Source organism: Trichosurus vulpecula, chromosome 4, assembly GCF_011100635.1.
Source record: "Trichosurus vulpecula isolate mTriVul1 chromosome 4, mTriVul1.pri, whole genome shotgun sequence".
In the NCBI taxonomy this organism is placed as follows: Eukaryota; Metazoa; Chordata; class Mammalia; order Diprotodontia; family Phalangeridae; genus Trichosurus; species Trichosurus vulpecula.
This window is the reverse complement of record NC_050576.1, coordinates 187,235,676-187,241,477: the sequence shown is the minus strand read 5'-3', so window position 1 is coordinate 187,241,477 and position 5,802 is coordinate 187,235,676.

The following is a 5,802-nucleotide window of genomic DNA, read 5'->3' as shown; positions in this document are numbered from 1 at the left end:
CCAATTCCACTGGGGCAAAGTCTTCACATGCCTGGGGTAGACATTCCCCCCAACTCACTGACGGGTTTGAGGCCTGTCAGTTACCCTCAACCTCATTTAGCCAGTATGTGGAGATGATTTTTACTGGGACAACGGCATCAGCCATAACAATGGCATTCATGCAGCGTTGTAAGCTTTGCTATTTCATTTGAGCCTCACAACGACCTTGGGAGGTAGATGCTTATTATCACCTCCATTTTACAGATGAGAAAACTGAGGCTGAAAGAGATGAAGTGACTTGCCCAAGGTGATACTGCTAGTTAGACTCCAAAGCTGGATCTTTGTGACTCTAGTTCTAATGCTCTCTCTACTTCGTCACCATGTATAATGATAATACGATGCCTAAAAAGTATAAAACACCTTACATACCTGTCAGTGGAGCCCTCATCATTTCTCCCTTGGCTGCTTAACCTGGATTTCATCACTGTCTCCAGAAACTCATCTTCATGCAAGATGACATCAGCTCTGAAATCCATACCTCCTCAGTATCCCCTTTCTCTAGGACCCCTTCTACCTTCTTATTGGAGAGGATGAAAGGTGGACATCAGGGAGACCCTCCCAGATTCTCTATTTAAGGAGGGGATCCAGGGCAGACGCTTCATCTTGCCCCCAAGCCAGGTACTTTCTCTTCTTCCTTACTCCCCCTCCCCTTTTAGCTTCTTTTTTATGTTTTGTCTTCTCCCATTCGTTCATGAGGTCTTTGAGGGCAGGGGCCATTTCTTTGTATCCCAGGTGCTTAGCACATAGTAGACACTTAATGTTTACTTGACTTACTGATTGACAACTGTAACCCTTTGAGGTAGCTACTATACTATAGGCCGAGTTTATTTCCACTTCACAGTTGATAAAAGGCTCTTCGAGTTTGTTACTTTGTCAGTGACCACTTAGCGATTAAGTGTCTGAGCTGGGATTTGAAGCTAGATGTCCAGCATTTCTATCCAAGGTGCTGCTTGTTTTTGTGACTTTGGATGAAGTCATTGAGTTCTTGGCCTCCTATCCCTACCCTTCCCTCCTTTCCCCTCAGAGCAATAGGAAAAACATAGGTCAGAAAAACTGGAGCATTGAGAAGCTGGAACTAGTCCAGAGAAGGGTCGCCAAGATAGCCAGATGATTACAGTTCATGCAATATGAAAACTGGTTTGAAAGAACGAGAGATGTTTAATGTGGAGAAGAGATATGAGAGCCAGATTTTAATATCTAAAGAGTTCTTCAGATACTCATGACAAGTGTCTTATGGAAGAGAGATTCAAGAGGCAACTTGGCATGGTGGATAGAAAAACTGAACAAGAAGTGAGGACACATATGTTGGAATCCTGCCTTAGACTTCTTCCAGTTGTTTGATCATGGGTAAATCACTTCTGAGAGATCCGGTTTCCTCATCTCTACAATGGGAGCAGTAATCTTTGCCTTTGCCAGCCTCTAAGGGTTGTAACTGGGGAAGCATTTTGCAGATTCTGTCATCCTTTCTTATTCATCTTTGCATCCCCTATTATACCCAGACAGTGTCTTCTAATGATAAATAGACACCCGATAAATCTTTGTTTTTGTGGATAATGAAGGTCCATCTTGGGTCTTTCCAACAGTCCTAGAAGAATGGAAGGAGAAAATGGCATCTCACCAAACCTGAGCTATAGAGATGTTGTAATGGGCCACCCCCTCCATGGAACCTTCCCTGACTGACTATTTGTTAGATTAATTCAGAATTGGACCCAATTAATAGTTTACCTAGACAAGAGTTCTTAATTTTTTTATATCTTGAATGAGATCATTTATTTAATCAGTCAATAAACAACTATTATCGGAATAAACACATATTCTTAGTCAAAAATACCTCTTAGTGGAGGCAGCTAGGCACAGTGAGTAGCACTGGCCCTGGAGTCAGGAGGACCTGAGTTCAAATCCAGCCTCAGACACTTGACATACTTACTAGCTGTGTGACTTTGGGCAAGTCACCTAACCCCAATTGCCCTGCCTTGCCTCCCTCCCCCCACCAAAAAAAAGAATACCTCTTAGAAGAACACAACTAGACATGATAAGTTTGTTGTTCATACCCTTTATTGTAAGTAGATTAATTTTCAGAGACTTCACAATTTTTGCCAGTGGAGGTTAAAGGAAGAGAGATAATATAACTCAAATGAATTGTGAGGAATGACGGTGGGACCTCTGTGCCTCAAGCTTGATTTATTACAGTGTCCCAAGGATGTTGATGTCAAATCTGGCCTCTGAGCAACTCCTAACAGTGTCATGGGCTCATAGGATTTAGCACTGGAGATTTTAAAGCTAATCTAGTCCAACGCCCTTGTTTTACAGGGAAATGAAGGCCCAAATAGGGGAACTACATTATTCAAGGTCCCACAGCCAGTAAGTGTCATAGCTTGGAATTGAGCCCAGGCTTTCCACACCATATATGTTCTGAATTTTATACTTCCCTACACCCCAAATTGAGGCCAGATAGCCTCACCTCCCCAACAGATGTAGAACCCCAGCCTAAAGAGAGCCTCTGAGCATTGTGCCCTATCCCACTCAGATCCCTAGCTGGCTCATATCTTCTCGAAAAAAGGGGACTGTGATTAAATATCAAATAGATGTTAGCAAGATGAGAAAAGGACCCCATTACAGGAGAGGACCAAAGGGAAGAAAGGTCCTCCTATTGACAACGGATGTCAAAGAGGAGAAATTGAGAGGGAAAGCTTTTCCTGGACTGGAATAGAGAACACAGAGCCCCAAAGCAGGTTAAGGATCAGGGCCCTGGGTAGGAGCAACCCATGGAAAACCCTGGTGAACCTGAAAGATGAGAAAGGTGAACCTTTAAATGAACTTCATCCTAGAGAGGTAGATTCTCTGCTACAACCAGACCTGTAGTGCTGAGCTTGGGACTCCCAGGAGGCACTTGTTTGAGGATCCTGTGGTCTTGGGGATCACATAAAGCCATTTATGGGTTTTCTTTGTTCTCCTTTCTTGGTCATTCATGTAAAAAAAAAGCTCCCTCCAATCCACCATTCATAGGTTCATATACTCAGAACTGGGAAGAATTTTATAGGCCACCTTGTCTCAATAGCTTCATTTTTTTTTAAATGAGGAAGAAGAAGCTCAGAGAGGATGTGACTTACCCAAGAGCACACAATCAGTGAACCCAAGTCTTCTGATTTTTTTCAAGAATTGGAGGGGTGAGGGGTTCTTAGCCAAAAAATAGAGAAAAATTCCCCAAAGGTGACTTGGATTCTTCATTCCAGAGGAAACCCAGTTGGAGAGCTAATTGTCATAGGTCCTTTACCCCAAGGACTGTATCACATCTCAACTTTGTCTCTCTCCCAAGGCACAACAGTTTGGAATGTAATGGCTTCCCCCTCTTTGGAGGTCTGGATACCCACGTGTGGGGCATGCTATAGTTAAGGTTCTTTTCTGATATGGCTTTCCCACTCTTAAAATTCTGTGTTTCTGTGACAGAGAACACAGTAGATAATAAATGCTCTCTGATTTGAATCTCTGCTCATTTAAATAAACTCTATCATCTGTATTGGGATGAAATCTGGTAAGCCCCACTGTCCGCCATACTAGGTCCTGGAACAAACCAGGTGGCTAAGCCCAAAGGTGGTTGGAATGAGGGTCAAAGGAAGTTAAGTGTAGCCTAGTGCCTACTGAGGGTGTAGGTAGAGGGTGTACATAGACAATAAAGTCAACTTTCCAGTCTGGACCAGTAGAGGTGTGTCCTCCCATAGATAATACTAAAAGACAAAATGATCCCAAAAAAATCAATTTTTTGTTTAGGGGATGCAGTTTTGATTTATTTATGATGATGGTTGGGTGCAATGTCCTGGGGATTCAGGACACTTTAGACCAAGGGTATGTTGGATCCAACCCTAACCTGCAAAAGCCAGTTGTTAAACATTTTCATTAAGCATTTACACTTTGGAAATCCCAAATGGCTACAAATCAGGGCTCTACTGATGGCTTTGTTAACTGTCAAGAATTAAGAAAATGTTCAAGCAAATTAAACTTGAAAGTATTTGTGCATGCAATTTTTCCCCCTACAGCCACACCCCTGGTTCAAACCAAAAAGAGTAGCTGCCTTGGGGAGAGCTGCTTCAAAGGGCCATGTGGTCGAAGTCCTCTTAGCTTTTCTACCACTTCATGTTGAGTATAAATAGTTTGACCTCCCAGGTAGAAGGAGAGCTCTATCCTGAGCAAAGCTGCCTACCCTCTTTCTCTTAACTCACTATTTGGCTATCCCCTTCCTTGGGGGCAGATGAAGAGAAAGGGATTTGAATGTCATAGGTCCCCCTTCCAGTTCTTGTTCACCCTTGATTAATATGAAAGAGAAAGGGAGAGATTGAGGAAGAGTTACAGATAATGGGCACAATGTCAACAAAGGACTTGAATCAACTGAGTAAATGACTATGCCAACAACTGTCAAAATTGAGATTCTAAACCAATATTTGTACAGTCTGAGAACTGGAAGCATTAAAGATTTCTGGGATTCTTGGTATTTTTTCTTTATTATTGTTTTGGAAAATCCATGCCCCTCCCCTTCATGTGCCCCCTTTAAGGTCAATTAGATGATTTTTGGAAACCATAAAATTTGGGGATTATCTCATAGTTATCCATGACACTCTCTCCATCCACAAGAACTAGTTTGCCTGCCTCTTTCAGGTGCTGCTTTAAGTTGTGTCGGAGGGGAGGGGGAAAAAGAAAAGAGGAGGGAGTATGGAACCAAGGCAATATTTCTCCCAAAGGGGAAGGAATAGGGGCATGCATGTGGGACAGGTAACTTTTATTTGGACTTTTATTTTGTTCACAGAGCACAGGGCCCCCCCTCCCTCTTCCCTTGTGCCTCTTCCCCTCCTCTAGGGGAACTTTCAGGTCCAGATGATACAGCCAGGTCCGTGTGTCTCTGGAGTTCTCGCAGCCCATCTCCCTCCTGTATCCATACCCAACACCCCCAGGATAGAGGCGGAGGGTTAGGAAACCAGGCATCAGGGAGAGCTGTGATGGTCAAGGGGATTCTGGAAGAGTTGAATCAGATCTGTACATGCATTGAAAGCAGCACTCTTCCTCCCCTGACCACCAGGTGGTGGTTGTGTGGGGAGAGGGGAAGTTGGTTTAATCACTGGGAGTCCGGGCTCTCACTGGAGGGAGTTCCCCTTCTTGGCCCTGGGGGGGGGGTCGTCCCTTCCCCCCAGCCCGTCCCCTCATACCCATCCTTCTGGGATTTATCAACTCTGAGGTAGATTTTACAGAGGGAGTGTGGGTGGGAGGTAGGGAGGGGGAGCAGTAAAGGGGGTTAGCTCTTTTTGAAGCAGATCTCAGTGGCCTGCCCTTAGCCAATTCTCAGGGTTGGGCTGGGTCCAGGTGCCCACCCTTGCCCACTCCCACCTGGGCACTGGGGAACAGTTTGGGCTGCCTACCAACCCACCCACTTTACAGGAATCCGGTCTAACACCCAGGAAGCAATGCCAATGCCCATGCCTGACCTGGCACCAGCCCTTTCTGGGTTCCCAGGGCACTTGTGGTAATAGGGTCTGGTAACAGAAGAGGAGGATCTGCCCCACCATGTGAGGTGAAAGTTCCAGGAACTCAATCAGGTAGACAGATGAGCCTGTGGAGCCAGCAAGCTGACACAGATGGTACCCGTTTGGGGTGGAGGAACCTGCCAACCTAGGCTGGAGCATCCAGGGAATCTTCCTAATGCAACCCTGTCGCTTCTCTCTCTCTCTCTCTCTCTCTCTCTCTCTCTCTCTCTCTCTCTCTCATACACACACACAC